This window comes from Bombus bifarius, unplaced genomic scaffold (genome assembly GCF_011952205.1).
Source record: "Bombus bifarius isolate JDL3187 unplaced genomic scaffold, Bbif_JDL3187 scf7180000008203, whole genome shotgun sequence".
Classification (NCBI taxonomy): domain Eukaryota; kingdom Metazoa; phylum Arthropoda; class Insecta; order Hymenoptera; family Apidae; genus Bombus; species Bombus bifarius.
In genome coordinates this window covers 485,023-500,548 of record NW_022884507.1, presented here as the reverse complement: position 1 = coordinate 500,548, position 15,526 = coordinate 485,023, and positions in this window count along the sequence as shown.

The following is a 15,526-nucleotide window of genomic DNA, read 5'->3' as shown; positions in this document are numbered from 1 at the left end:
CCTTTCGGAAATTCTTGTCAGTTTTCCGGTGAACGTAATTACAGCGTGCGGATTATTTCAAGGACGAGAAGGACGGTGTTAGAGCAAAGAAAGCTGATGGTCAATGTCTAGCTCGGTCAATTTCTAATCTTATCGATCGTTTTCTTCGATCTGGTTACTTACGGTGAAGTTGCTACGGAGAAATTGAATTTCACACCTTCCGGTGGAAAGAACGCGTTTTACGATTGCACGCACAGTTCCTTATGTTTTTGCACGGTCGAACGCGGTACCGCAGATTTCTAAGGAAACGGTGAAACGTGTAAAGATACGTATTGCAGTGTATGGTAGAAACGGCTAACGTCCTTTGCTATTTAAATCAGACTTCTTATTATTATTATTCAGATTCCTTAATTTGCGTAGACAGCAGCGTTAAGTTAATATTAGTTTCGTTCACTTTATCACACGTTCGTGCGTTTCAAACGTGTTCCATCGATATACGTATCTAAAGTGTGACTATAATAACGCACCTTTTGAATCGTTAATTTCTTCGTGGAGCGATAAATATAGTAGACATATTTCTTGTTCTCGTGGTTATAACATCGTTACGCGTTTCGTTAAACAAGTAATCGCTACTATTCGCATTTTAATATCGTAAAATGTATCGCGAGCTAAACAAGCGCGGCAGGATAATATTCATTTACTTGGTTGTGCTAGATGGAAATATTAATTTGCAAAATATTAAGCTTACTAATCCAACGTCTTAACGCACAAAGCAGAGACTATAGAATTGCTGTGATATCCTAACGGAACATGTGACATTAACCGGCAACATGTATGCGACGATACACGCGATCGATAATGTTTAATTAGAGGAGAAAGTCTTAGAAGTTCAAGATCTTATTCTCGATTTATACCGATATGTTACGCGTAAACGTGAAAATATATCTTTTCCTTTGCGTTTTCTTCGGCAAAAACAGTAAATCAGAAATGATTACACCAACGTATCGAGAAATACCTGACTATTACCATCTCGGCTGTAAGAATAACCGATCGAATCTCATTAAAGCGTCCATGTCATCGATGAGCCGGCCAGTCCTACCGCCCTCCGTATCTGTAATTTCGGCGACCGAATTAAAAAACGCTGTTCTATCGTAATCTGCGTGAAATTTCGCAGAAAATTCACGGTAGCGGTCCTTCGATCCACTTGAAGCCTATTATGTGTACGAATTAGCTGAGCGAGGTATTTAAACATATGCAAGATCGATAGTAGCGCGAAGACGAAGATTCGTACGCTAGGTATGCGGAGAAACCATGAGAATACAAGCTTCCTACGAAGTGGTCGAATCACAGTACCCTATTGCCAATTAATTGATCAGAATCGTTGTAGGGGCAGGAGGCAAACATATTCTCCTCACTTTGCGATAACGTCGAGTCGCAGTTTTATCAATTTGTTTTTATAACGCGTTACCGGTTGTATGTGAACCGGATCCGGTAACTTCAACGCTGCACGTACAACAAACAACACACGTACTTTCCTTTTGTTTATAATATGGCAAAAATGACACGTGAAACGAAACGATTTCTGAGAAGAAATGAATTGGGACAGAGAAATAATCTTCTTTGCCGTTTTTCTTTTATACTTGTAATAAACGAGGAAGACGGAATGTTTTATTAATTTTGCTAGTGGACTTGAAGCTAGTGGATTCAAAGGATTGTCGTATTTTTAGTTAAAATTCCTCATTTTTGAAGAGTTTTAATTTGTATCGCTCAAAGAGACGACGAGAAATCATCGAAGACGTCGTAAATGAGAAGATCGAAAATAATATTAAAATGTCGTTTCGTAAATGATCTTTCGCGTGGATTTTATTTTAAATGTAGATGATTTTGCATCGACGTCTTTCCATCTTGAGGCGAACCGTTTGAATTTCAAACTCAAATTTAAAATCCGTTTGTTAAAAGAGAAACGGGTAAGGCGAAGAGGGGGGGGGGAGAGAAAGAGAGAGAGAGAGAGAGGCAGAGATTATCTCTGTTCGGAAAGTTTGAGAGTTTGATAGCAACTTAACAGGTGTCCAGCTCATAACGCATTAATGATTTGCGAAGTGTTAAACAGAAAATTTGAAGCGTTGTACAGGAAGTTTCTTCGGCACTGAATCGGCTTACAGATTAATCGTCAGAGGGCCAGCGTTTATCTAATCCGGTGTCATAGCTGCAACTTTTTTTTCTTATGAAATATTCGTAATGAGTCTTTAAAAATAAGCTTTAAACGAAGTAAAATCGTAGATATTGATCGTGCGCATTATTTCTATAAAGTGTTGTATCTATATTAATGTATCGCGACAGCAAATGAAAATGTCAGTTGGCGGGAATTTATTAAAAGTGGAAACTTGGTCGAAACTCGTTTAAGAAGCGTCGATCGGTGGTTTCTACTTTAAGCGATTTATTCGACAAAATATTCGAAAGATTATTTTGGCATAGGTTTCGTAACTTTATAAACAGCTCGTCGCAAATTACGACGAAAAGATGTTGCGACTTCCACGAATTTCTGTCCATCAGAAAATATTTTTCCGCATAGAAACGCTAAATTCTGACTTATCCGGCTGTATTTGTCGTATAAATTGAATAGACGATAGAATAGAAGCGATTAATTTTCAGGTTTTCTAAAATTATTCTATCCAATGAATTTCATCGTTCAATGTAGTATTCTTTCAGGTATAGAATTTTCATTTAGACGTGAATAAACTCAACGATCTATTATTCGGCTTTGTAATTTTAGAATCGCGTTTGCCTATTTTATAATTAAATCTTGCTCCACGTATATATATTGAGATTCAGCGTACAGCGGAATGATATATTTTTAATATGCTGAAATCATCGCGAAGACTTTTCTTTGAAAAATATCGATTTTTCGCGCCACTGAGATTTGTGAACCCGTCGTTCTCGGGACCAGAATCGGACAGTGGGAAATCAAAGAGTCTTTTCTTGATTCGTCCGGCTACACTTGCCAGCGAAACCTTTTATCTTCTCGCTCGTTCTCGACCGATACAAGATAGCGAGGGCTGATCGGCCGGAAGGAAGAAGCAGCCGTCGCGTGATGTGGTAAAGTAAATGGGAAGTATGTTTGCGGGTGGAGAAGGGATCGGGAACGAGGTAGAGATGGCGCAGGAAAAGATACAGGGGGATAAGAATGGGAAAGAGAAGAAACGCACGAAGAAATAAAATGAAACCAGATCGCAGTATCCGCCGTGGCTTACACGAAGGTCGTCGTGGGATTTCTTCCTGTCCGAGCGAATTTCTAAGCAGCGTCGAGAAACCGCGTGGACCCAGGCTAGTTTTCCGTCTCTCCCTCCTACCTGTATTTCAGACGCGTCCTAAACTTTCTGCAAATCATGCAGGATTTTACCGCTTTGCACAGCGGCATACGAAACAACGAAGCAACGAGGATGACAAGCGTTTAACACGCTTACTGTCGAACTAATTTCTGTGTTTTATCCTTAACGTATTGCCACTTATTTCACTACGATGTACAACGATCGGACTTGTAGATTTTTACGCGTTTATGCGACATTTACGCGACATTTATGCGACATTTAACGATGCAAAAGCTAGAAAAGAATATATGCAAAAGACGATGTGCACAATTCATCGAAGAAATGATTGGAACTACGTTATAGAAATAACGTTACGTACGACTGTAATATTTCAAATTCATAAATTTTACGAAAAATCTTTCGATATCTGTCTTAATAAACATTTGTTAAGGGAAATGTGCAAGTATTTAATACAGGTAGGAGGACGTGTTAATTATCAATTGAGTTATGCTGTTGGGTATAATGTTCTCTCGATCTACCTGCACCCTTCTCGTTTCTATTAGCACGGTACGTAGCTTGGCAAGTGTCCAGCAGGGAGACTCTCCTACTTCTAATGGAAGTCAGCGAGGGTTGCGAAGATATCGGTATGCGAGAAGATTATAAGTTACTTGTGCAGATACTTTTGTCCGTTATACTTCGATTTTTAAATCGCGTTGCGCGCTATGATGTATAACGAAGCTAGTTTATTGTGTTCTTTTATCAAAGATTAAGGATTTATATAATCATAATTATAATTTACCAATGATCAAAGAATTACAATATACGATTAATAAAACGTCGCAAATGTATACTTCTTGGTGATGGAATATCGCGAAGAGCATAAGAAAAGCTTAAGCATATTATTGTATAGATATGATATTGCATAGTCTGTTCGTGAGATGCAAATTGCATAACGGGGCTTGATTCGTTATTGTAAAATGTAAAATGATCAACAAGACGTTGTCGCGTTGCTTCGATCAATAGCTTTTCATCGCGTCCCGACGACACTTTCGAATCTATGGCTGTATCTTTACATCGGAAACGGACTATAAACAACACGTACGGGTACGCGAGTGAATCGGAGGCGAAGAAAACGAAAAATCTAAACAAGTGCGCGTTTAGAAGCGACCGACTCGAGAAGAGGAAAGTCGTTGGAAAACAACGCGGGTCGACTCGGCTGGATAATTGTAAATCGCTCTTGTGTCTGACTGTTGGTACCATGTGCTTTCACGAGAGCCGAGGTTAGACAAAGAGAATCCACGTTGACACGGATTACCGACTGGCAGACGCAAACACGTGAAAAGAGCATGGGGTTCGAAGAAAGGGGATGTAGGAACGCGTAAGACGGGATAAAGTAACCGGGTAAACGAGAAAGTGGAAAATGCTGAAAGATCGTGAACGGCGAACGTGTCGTCGAGGGATTTATCGAAGGCGAATATTTACAGTGTTTCGTTGTTCATTTTCTTTTCAAATATCGAAGATCTATGGGAAAACTGTGACACAGCTATGGGAATATAAACTATGCACGAACTACATATTTAATATGAAAATCGGTAGAAATTGCGAAAGGTTCGGTCTTAAGGAGCAAACTGAAAGTAGCGGAATTATTTCGCGGACGTTTGTTCGCGGAGAGGAAAAGTGTGGAAAAGAAAGAGGCAGCGCGCGCCTATATCGCGAGAGGCAAATCTGTCGCGGAAAGCGGCGACGTGCCAGGGAGGAGGAGAGCGGCAGGGGCGAGAATCAAAGCTTAGGATACAGGACCACAGACGGTCTTCGAGATGACGCGGAGGAAGGACAAGAAAGAACGGTGGAAGGAGCGTCAGATTTTCTTAAAACGCGTCCTGCGCTAGCTCCGGCGAAGACACCGTTGCGGCGAGAGTATAGCAGATCGCCGAATTCTCTTCGTCGCGCGTCGTACCCTTCGTATCCGGCTGCGTGCTCTCATAGGCGCCGAGCGTTGATGAGTCGAGGCAGGAAGACGCGGAGAGGAAACGAGGGCGTGTAGGATAAGAGAGGGCAAGGGGGAATGTAGAGGAGTCGAAACGAGGCTGAAGAGAATGAGCGGGACCGAGAGGGTGTACTAAGGACACCGGCCAGAAAAGGAACGAGCCAGAAGGGTGGAATGAGTGAGAGACGGAGGTGGCGGAGGTGGAATTAATGCACGCACCGGGCCACGCACCCAAACCCCTTACAGTCAGCCAGCCTACTTCGTTATACGACAAGTATAAGAGGAGAGCATAGAGACTTTTATTGATCGCCTGGCAAAAACTCAGGAACCCTCATTTCGTGCTCCGTACCCCCGACTCTTACCCAGCGAGCTTCCACCAACCATCTACCCCCTCATCCTCCTTCTTTCTCACACTCCTCCCACCCCCCCTTTCCAAAGCCGTTCCCCTTTTGAGGAAAAAGTGGGCTGCCGACGACGTCGTCGTCCTCCTCATCGTTGTCGTCGTTGCTGGTGCTGCCGCTGCTGCTGCCGCCGCCGCTGTTGCTGTTGCTGCTGTTGCTGCTTCTGCTGATACCGGTGCTCGGTGCTCCTCTGCCTTCCGATAATCTTTTACACTTAAGGCCTCTGTAACCCTTTCCCTTTCTAATAATCAGCGCCGCTTATATGCCGTTCCCCCCTATCCAACCCCGTTTTGTCATTCGTTGTCCTCTTCCTTTTCTTTTCCCTCGTCCTTGCTTCCACGCTTGTTGTCTCCCGCCGGCCTCGAGACCTCTTGCTTCTTTCGTCCTTCGTTTCTTGTCTCGCCTCTGTCGATGTTTCTTACTTGTGCCATTATCTGGCACCTGCGAGGGTCAAAGAGGGTCCCTACCTGACGAAGGTGTATGTATACATAGCAGAATTACCTTGAGCTTCTTCGGACAGGTTACGGGGCTATACGAAAAATTCTAGATTTCTTTTCTCGAATGTATGCAAAATTTCTCGCTTCGACCGTCGTCGTCTCATCTTCCCTTCGTATCGCTCCTGTTCTTTTTTTCCTTCTCTTTCATTTTCTAACGCGATCCTTGCAGCAGCTCTGTTTTGTTTCTACTCCGACATCGGGCAACTTACGGAACGACGAGGACGATGATACGCGAGGGGAGTGGAAAGTTTTTGGATGGTCGGGCGGAGTTTGAAGTTTTATCGTGACCGATTTACAGCCAAGCCCCGTAAAAGCGTCGATTATGCGTCCAAGTTACGAACAGATCGTAGTTCACCGAATTTTCGGATCGTCGGCTAATAAGAACGCGATTACGACCAGATTACAACGTAATTATCCTTTATCGACAACAAATTCCAATAGAATAATTAACAACTTGCGTTATAAAACATTCGAAGGCTCGTTCGAGAGACGTTATTCCTTAGGTGCGAGATCGCGACAATTATAAATCCACCATCCACCTCGAGATCCACCTCGGGCTTCTGTTCGTAATACCGATGGAGCGTTCCGATTGTGCCGATCCGTTCGAGGAGAAAGAAAATGAAAATCGTTTCGCTGGTCTCGGCGATTCGGTGTAACCTCGTTGCAAGCATCCCACTGAAAGAATATAACGTCGGATATGCTTTCGATTTCTGCTTCGTCGGGCGATAGATGTCGAGCGATATCGTTCGTGTTCGTGTCCATGCGGCATTTGCCGCATGCTACGCTATTTAAATTTCCAATCCACGTACTCGTGCCTTTTAGGACTCGATTATACGGAAATTTCTGTTGTGATTTTCAATAAACAACGTTAAAAATAACGCGAGACGCTTTTGTGGCTATCTGCCTACAGCAAAGCTGTATTAAAGATCCATCGTTAAGGAAGAATCGTCAATTACTTCTGTTCGCAAAAGTTAGTCGGTATTTATTATTTTTCCCCGCTAATACGATAATTGTTAATATCAATTTGTTGAATAACAAGTTTTAATTCGTGGATGTACCTTTCTGACGTTTTCCTGCAATCGTTAATATCTTTCGCGCGATCATGTTCCAAAGATCTTCGATTCGATCTTGTTCTCTCGTACGTTTACTTGTATTTTAAAATTGTTATCGACTGACACGAATTTGCAGACGCGAAGTACATATACGTACGTATACGTAGAAAGCGTATCGTTGAGAGAGCTCAAAGCGAACGATTATCGTTGAAGAATCACGCAACCGCAAATTTCACTGGTTTACGCATCTCTGGTTTAGATAGAAAAATTACGGCGAATCATTGCGAGTACGACTGCTGTCCACCCTATTGTTCCGAATTGTGTATAGGAGGCAGAGAGCGATAGAGCTTTTAAAGCTTGAAAACGTAAGTATGTGAAGTCCGGAGGAGAATGTAGCCCGGGACGATGGTTTGGCTTGTGCGCGAGGGGACATCGGCGAGGCGTAGCGTCGGCGGCGAAGGGGAGCGGGAGGGGGGAAGGGGAAGGATAAGAAACAGCGAGACGTGTTTGTTCCACACGAGCTATTGTCTGCCAAGACTACCTTTCCATTGTTTGTTACTGTCTCGCCCCTCTCTCTTTCAACAACACGTTCTCCCCTATCATTCGGTATCTTACATCACGGCAAGCTTTATACGCTACCCTTCGTGACAGATATTTCTAGAATTTTCTACGTCCAAAAAGTTGGCCAAAGTTTACCAGATCGAACTCCTATCGCGTCGTTTTTCGCTAATTACGTGGACTCGTATGATTACGTTTCGCGATACGATTAGTTTCGTAGAAATACGAAGGTGTTCGATATACGTGCATTGGTTTCACAGCGAGACACAGACTTGGCGCAACGAAAATGCATTCACGCGATATCATTTATCTATGACTGATTAATTATCGCGCTTACACCTATGTTCTACGATTTGAACGTTAACGTCCCTGTGATCAATGGAAGAAAACATACCGACGAGACTACGCAGGAACAGAGCGTCGAACGTTGAAAAGGAAAAGGCGAGCGAGCGTTCCCCAAGAGAAAGTGTCAAGAAGGAAAATTCAATTGAATCGGCGACAAAAACTTTCCCCAGCTTGTCTGCCTTCGTCTTTGTCCCTTTCGTTGCGATGGTTCGGCTCGAACGAAACGCGTGGAGTTTGTCGTATGACGTCACGGTAACCGAAGAGGCGACCGCATGATCGCGGCAAGAGCCCGCGAAACTTCGAAAAGCGCACCGCTCGCTTTCGACGGAAGCTTTGGCCCGCGAGACACTCACGCACCTTTACTCTTCGCGGCATATTATTCCGCGTCAAGCCGTACAGATTCTAAGCCGACTAATTACTCGATTTATTACGAGTTCAAAGCCCGATGTAACTCGAAAGCGAACCCGAAAGCGTATGTATGCTTTCCCGTGTAGCGATTCTAAGGGGCAAACGGCCACGAAAACGAACATAATACGGAAGGTAAGTAGCAAGGGGAAAGATGGAGCGCGAAAAGAAAAACGTAGAAAAGCACGAAAGATTGCAATCTGTGAGTCTTTTGTGGGAGCAAAGGATTTGCGTGCGCACACAGAGCCGCGTCGATTATCCGCGTATGCGAGCACGCGGCAGCGTATGCATCCACCGGCCGCAACTTGTACACCTGCCCGAGCAAAGCACCGTCGGTGCTCCTTATTGTCATACACTGGGCTCGTCGGGCCGCTATAACAATAATTAAAGTTCCGTGCACACAATCATAGTAATGGCCGCCAGTGGCAGCGGCGTCGACGAACGGCTAGACGCTTGAAACGAGAGGTACGAGCGCGAGTAACCCGACCGACGGCGCAGCCCAGTGCCGTCACACTTGAGTGCACGGACTTACCCCTGCCCTGCGCCGCGCCGCGCCGCGCCGCGCCGCGGACCAGACCAAGGAGAACGATGACGACGAAAGGCGCAAGCAAGTTGAACGCGCGTTGTCGACGGTAAAGAAAGAGGGAGAGGGAGTGGGAGAGAGAGAAAGACGAATGGACATCGACAGGAGGAAAGAAGGACCGGTAGAACGCGAAGCGAGTGGAGGAGGGTGTAGTCGAAGCAAGAAGGGGGAACACCTCCTGGAAATATTCTAATAAGCAAAATTTTCGCTTTTGTGTTTAAGAAAAGAGAAAGAAGTGGCGGCCAGAGCACCGTTGAAGAGCGGGAACAGGAAGGTACGTAGCATAGGACGAAAAGGTGAGAGCGAGAGGGAACGAAAGAAGGCTCCGAAGGAATTCTGGCTCGGCGTACTCTTCTGGTAGTCGCGATGCTGATGGTAGTGGGTGGCGATACCGGTCTTCAAGGGGTTAGGATGAGAGAGAGGGAGAGAGAGGGAGGGAGGGAGAGAGAGAGAGAGAGAGAGGGAGAGAGGGAGGGAGAGGGAGAGGCAATGAGACAGGACAAGGAAACGAGCGGTAGAGAAAAAGAGAGGGACGGATGTACGTGTAAGAGTTCGACGGATGAAGAAGAGGAAGAAGAAGGCGAAGAAGACGGACCGTGGCAGGGGGTGAGTTGGTCGTATTGTCTCAGCGGGGTGGTTGCTCGCGGGCTGCGCGGATCGAGGGGACATCGCGGAGAGAAGGCGAGCGCGGGGGGTTGGTCGGGTTGCCGTCGGTAGGATGAGATAGATGAGGAGGGGGCAGAAGGTTAGGCAGCCGAAGGAACGAAGTGGGCGGAAGAAGAAGCGAAGGCAGAAGAAAGAGAAAAGAAGAGGGCGACCGGGAGGAACGGTGCGGGGTCTCGGCGGCGAAGGGGGTAAGACGCTGCATGAAGGGTTGGAAATGTAGATAGAATTTCTTCATTTCGCGTCCTTCGCCCCACACTCTCCCCGCTCACCCTCGTCGACCGCCACCGCGATCTCCACCGTCCTCCCCCTTTCACCCTCTCTCTATCCTCCTCCTTCTCCTCCTCCTCTTGCTCCCATACCCCCCCGCCCCGCCGCCCTCTTCGTCTCCCTCCTTCTTCGTCTTTTCCTATGCTCCCTTTTCTCTTCTTTCCGCGCCATCCCTACCCACCAACACCCTCGCCACCCTCGACACCCTCGCCAACCCCCGACGCTCTCCTCTCATTTCACCCAACCCCGCCATTCTTTCTCTTAAGACTCCGCGGCAGAGGAATCGTTAAAATCTGGCCGTACCCTCGGTACCCACCCTACCTAGCCTACCCTCCACTGGCCTCTTCTCTCTCGCGCTTTTCCCTCGTCCCGATCTTTCTTCTTTTCTCTTACTGCCTACTGCCGCTGGAGCTACTGCCACCCCTCTCCCCTACCTCCCCCATAGTCACCAACCCTTGAATGCCGCTCACTCACTACTTACTTTCGCGGGTGGCTCAGAGGGGTTGTTCATGGGGGAGGTAGTAGCACCGGTGGGTCTCCCGAAGGATAGTGTTCCGGTATTAATCGGATGGAGAGGCTTGTATGGGAATTTTCGATGGGTTCAGTTATCGTTACTCCGAGGACCGGAACGATTCGATTAGTAATTACGGTTTATCGTCGTTAATAACGCAAAATTGATTTTTCCATGCTGATCTCGTCTCTTGTATGATTCCTTCGATTCTTCGTTTCACCGTTTCTAGTCTAGTTCTAATAAAGCGTGAAACAAAGATGTACGATCAATTCGGAACACTGATAACCGTTGAATCCTACAACATCGATTTAATATATTCGGTTTTGTGCGAGTACAAGTATCAAATACCTCGAATAAAACGCCGTTATTGGAAACAACGTTTTACTCTTGGCGAGAACAAGAGTTCGGCCAAGTAATAAAACTAAACGAAGATAGGATCGAGATACGTTTTCACGATTGTTAAATACCTTGGCGTAAATCTGTAATACGGAAAGCTAGCTGATCGATATTAGGTCAAACTCGTTGCACGATCGATTCGTTAGTTAAAAACGTATCGACGAACAATTATGCGGGGCAAAGTTGGTTCGAATCGTTCGACGAATGTTTTGAAAACTGGTAGCAGCGGTAAGCTTCGACAAACGATGCGATATCATAATTTTAATTAAGCTGTTTGCTGGTAAAGGCCGAGTTGAACGCGCTGGCTGCCGAAGTAGTAAATCAGTCTCTGAAGTTCACGAGGTAGCGCACGGATTTAGGGTCAAAGACGATCGCGACGTCGGCTCTTCTTCCTCTTTTGCTCCCTCGAAGCAAGCAGCGGCGAGGGGTAACCAGAGTGTTTTCGAGCGACGCTCAAGGGTTATTGTTTCGGGTACTGCGAATTTACATTATTTCCTCCGACCGGTCTCATTGTTCGTTCATTTTTGAACGTTACATTCTCAGTCACGAATTCGTCGTTGTTCTTGCATCTCGTGATACATTTGTACAAGCGTAATTACCGGTGCGATGGTGCACCACGTTTTTCATTATTAAAATCAGTCGTCTCTCTCCACTTCCCTTCTTGCTCTTTTCTGTTGGGACGCATTGTGAAGAGTGCAGCTACCTACGAGTACACCTTTATTATCATATTCGTTAAATTCTTTAGCTGGTATTCCGATCGATCGAACCCTACGGATGTTGATTTTCCTTAGATCTTTTACTCGGCGTCGTTGTTCGCGACTTTACATTTCAGAAATATTATTTCGCCTGTCGGCATCTAAATGTGGCGTATTTTATTGTTTTCATTTACGTATAACTGTAGCGCTGCTTGTGGCCAGTCTTTGACGGTATAACGAATTCTTCAGGAAAGTAATTTTTAAAACGAGTATTAAATAACCCGTGGTAGTGTTTTACCGACAAATACATACTACGTATAGTCTTTTCCAGATCTATATATTTATATAGATATATATATATTTTTATTTATATATATATTATATTATATATATTATATTATATTATATTATATATATTATATATATATATTTATTTTATATATATATATTTATATAGATCTATATATTCTAGATCTATATATATTTCAAGATCTATATCTTTCTATTGTATTATTTTGTACACTACTTTTTTAAAATTGGGATAAAGGGCTTGAGCTGTTCGTCTCCTTTTCTTTTTCTTCTGTCTTTCTTTCCTCCTTTTTTTTTTATAATTTCGAAGGATTAATTTACCAGATGACGCGCGAGGAAGATTTGAGAAAGTTGCAATTTTCAGAATCGCGAAGAAACAGGCAAAGATCGCTTTTTAAAACTTTTCTATCTGCCCCCGTAATGAAAACTTAAACAACACGTTTCGAAGATTTATATATATGCTGAATGTTTTGTCGAAGTCGGTTAGTACGGAAAGAAGCAACAGGCACCGAAAGACGTAAGAATCTTTGGATTCGTTAGAGTTATAGGCAGAAAGTGGTGAAAAATTGCGATTTTCATCATTTTTAACCGTTTTTAGCTCGTAACAACGATAATCGATTTTAATGAAATTTTCAGCACGTAATACACCTGTAGCTGACATAAATCCGCAAAACGTATTATTTGTAGTTTTGTTACAGATTCCGACCGATTGCGATTCTTTCAAAATTTGTCTCACATATCGTCCGGTAAACTGGTCCTATTAACTTCTCGAAACAAACTTCTTTAATTCCATTTTAAGAAAGTTATTCAGTTTTAAATGGCGTACGAATATCGACGTGATCGATCGTACGTGCACCAGGCACGTCACTGTTCGCTATTAGAACACAGACGATGTTGACTATTCTATAGAATTCTATAGAATCTATTATCGTTTTTGCAGGATGCGATCCATATTCATCGTCTAAAATTTCATTTCATTTTCACAGTTCCGAAGAAATTCGAGTGGTAATAGTTATTGTCTCGGTCTAATAGCGAAAAACGTTTGTCTATATCGATCATAATGAAATAGATTCGAGAACGTAAACTGATAACGTTAAAGCGGTAAACGATCACCGGCAATTACATTTCTGTTTAAGTAAAACGAAGTTTTACGGGTAGCAACGAACGTTTGGTAGAAAACAACAATTTAACCAATGTTCTACAATTTCCTTCTTAGAAACTAAGTTTTAAGTAAAATAAACGTATCGTCTTCGACAGGAAAAATCAGCCGTCTACAGTTTGTGATTGTTAGCGAACGTCGATAATTCCGTTATAAATGTATGCAAAGCGGATGATATTAATTAAAAGGGTGCGTGTCGATAACGTATTCAATGGTTAGCGACCTTTATATACGAGCACCTTACAAAGGTAAAGTTGACGTGACGTGAACCGCGGATGACAAGATCTTTCACGAGCGTTCCGTTCACGTTCTATTCGCGTGTGTTTCAGCGAGTAACGGTGGCCATTGTTTAAACTTTAACAAAGTCAATTCGCGAGTAAAAAGCCCCGGTGTCTGTAATTATTTGTGCGCACGTGTTATACGACGTCTGCTGCCGTATGAAAAGGAACGGAGGAGACCGTACGGAAACTTGTACGGGATCCAGGGAAAGCAACCCTCCAACTTGCGTGAAAAATATGTAAAGTATTGATTGCATTTTATAATTACTTGGGAGCCGGTCGTCTTAGCTACCCTATCCACTCTCGTTCCGTTCGTTCCCACCCTCTTCACGTTCTCGCACCCTCCACTACCAACCACTGCCAACGTTTCTTCTCTTTCTCTTCTTACCTCTCCTCTCCTCTCCTCTCCTCCTCCTCCTACCGCCCCACCTCCTCCTTTTAGCTGTCTCATTTTCTTCATCGTTCTCCCTTTCAGACGTTTGCTTCTCCTTCGGTCGGTAAGAAAACGCGGCCGCACCGCCTGCCGCGTGTATGTTTCTATTCTTATGCGTTTACACTCGAATAAGCGGAGAGATAGTCCCCACCGAGCCTCGCTGTTTCCTTACATCCGCGTCGTTTCACGGTGCGTGCGTGTTCGGTAGAGATGGAATTAAAACGTCCCCCCGTGGGGTTGCGTGTTTAAAAATTGAAAGCGTCCGTCGATTAACGCTTCGGAGGCGCATTACATACGTTTAATTAAGTCGTCGAGCAACGAAATCCTGCGGAAGGATAAGAATATTTTTCGTTGAATGTTATTGGAACACGCGTCTGGACTTGAAATTGATTTGTCGCGATGGGTTCGCGAGAAATTCGATCGAGTACCATTCTGCGCGTGTTTTGTTTAAACCGAGGGACTTTTGTCCGCGCCGTTCGGGTAAAGCGCGATGGAGCGAGATGGGGAAGGACAGAGATATCAGCACCGAAGCAATTCGAAAGATACAATTAAGATTTATCTAACAGGGCAGAGCGGATTGATTAAAAGTTGAAATAGGGCTTTACAAACAATCTGTTAATAAGCTCGGTTTTAGGTAGATTAGCCAAGCGATTTGCGGTAATTCTTCAGGTATAACCGACGCGTCCGTAATTCATCGTTGTATTTACCATTGAGCTTGTAATATATTCCTATACAGGGTGGTTGGTAAGTGATGGTACAAGCGGAAAGGGGATGATTCTACGCGAAAAAAAGTCGAAAATATGGAATAAAAATTTTTCCATTTTTTTTTTTAAATTTTTCCATCGAGACAACATCATCTACAGTGAGATCCGTTATAACGTACCGCACGCGTACCGAGCGAAAATTCAAAGTCGACTTTCTCGAAAACAAAGCCTCAAACGAAAAATTGTTATTCTATATTTTCGACTTCTTTTTTCGCGTAGAATCACCCCCTTTCCGCTTGTACCACCAGTTACCAACCACCCTGTATATTATATACTACTTATGACCTATAATAATAAATATTTATCACCCTTAGTAGCGTTGCGAAGGTTTTAGCTGGCAGCTAGTTGTTTACTAAAACATTATTATCAAAAGTTTACTCGAGACTGGATAATTTTCCGCGCGCTATTTACGCTTAATACAGCGCAAATAACCAAGAGCGTTTGTTTAGGCGATTCGAATCTAACCCACACTCAATTCAGACCAAAATCAAGAAGCCTCTTCTCCGCCTTCCTCTTTATGTATCTTACTACGGTATCAATAAGCAAAACGTTTCATTTTCTTTCTTCACTCACATTCTCATTTACAGGACACGTATGTGTCATTATTTGGAAGAAAACGATCTAACCGTTTATCGAGATCAAATATTTTTGTCGATATAGATTCTGTCAGATAATGGTTAAATACGTAGGAATATCATCACGCGTAACACACACATGAACACCCGTATCTGGATCAGCGAAGTTTTCTGACCGATCCATCGTGCGATATCGATACACGTTTTTATCAATTCGTTCGTACGCTTTGTAGCAATCGTTATAGATTATTGCTCCAGGAGCAATCTTTTTTGAAATAAGAGGCAGTGAAGCTTCTGCTCCGCTCGATAGAATTATTCTATGTCATTGTCTTCGTCGAAAACTCATTGTCCGGTTATA